Source organism: Sinocyclocheilus anshuiensis, unplaced genomic scaffold, assembly GCF_001515605.1.
Source record: "Sinocyclocheilus anshuiensis isolate Anshui unplaced genomic scaffold, SAMN03320099.WGS_v1.1 scaffold1885, whole genome shotgun sequence".
Classification (NCBI taxonomy): domain Eukaryota; kingdom Metazoa; phylum Chordata; class Actinopteri; order Cypriniformes; family Cyprinidae; genus Sinocyclocheilus; species Sinocyclocheilus anshuiensis.
Genome location: NW_015542322.1, coordinates 658,478 through 659,641, shown reverse-complemented (window position 1 = coordinate 659,641; position 1,164 = coordinate 658,478).

Here is a 1,164-nt window from a genome sequence, read left to right as displayed (position 1 = left end):
GTAAGCGCATATCCCTACCCTAGCTGATAGCTATTTTACGGAGCCTGCTCCAGTTTACCTAGTCATTGTCATAGTCTTGCCTTGCCTGCTTTCCCGTGTTCGGATTCTTTTTGGATTACCCTTTCGTCTTGTCTTTTGGATTATGTTTGCACCTTGCCTGGACTATTGCTCGTGTTCCTCGGATTACCCCTCGTCAAGCCCTTTGGATTACGTTCGCCATCGATCGACCCACGCCTGTTTAACGGATTACTCTTGTGTCTTGCCTGTGCCATATCTGTTGGTGTTCGACCCTGCCTGTTTCTGACCATATCTTCTAATAAAGCTTTGCAAATCCACACGTCTCACGTCTCGTTCGCCCCGTAACAATTAGAATGGTTTCTGAATGATTATGTGACACTGAAGACTGGAGAAATGGCTGCTAAAAATTCAGCAGGGAAATCAAATACATTTTTTTATATTTTTAAACATTTGAAAATGGTTATTTGTGAATTGTAATAACATTTCACAATATTACTGTTTTTACTGTATATTTGATCATAAAAATGCTGCCTTGGTGAGTATAAGAGACTTTCAAAAACTTTAAAAAAAATTTACGGACCCCAAATTGTCGACAGCCATCACTTACTGGGTAACTAATTAATATAATATAATATAATATAATATAATATAATATAATATAATAGATTATAGATTAATATAATAGATTATAAAAGATTGCTATGTGTCAAAGTTTAACTAGACACCTGAAACAAGCCTTTTCCAAGGAGGCCTACCATACTTAGAGAAAGTGTTTTAGCTTAGTACTTGTGGCGAGGGGGGCGTGGTTCAGCGAGGTCTGCATCGGGGGAGAGAGGCAGGAGATGAGCAGTGCGTAAGTAGGTCAAGTGCAAATGATAAACAGCTGTGTCTCTTTTCAGTAATTGGTGTGGAGAGACCGGATAAAAGGGGCCACCTGGAACATGATCGGGAGAGAGACTGACTGGGAACGCGAGCCACCCGGGGAGACGGGTGTAGAGAAACACGGAAGCAAGTTGTGTTATGATTGTTATGAGTTATTGACTGCGAGTCTGGAAGCGCTGTGTAAGCGCCGTATTGTGTTGTGTGCACGGAGAGATTTAAATAAAGTTCGCGTCCCAACAAGCCGACCCTGCCTTCTTCCTTCCC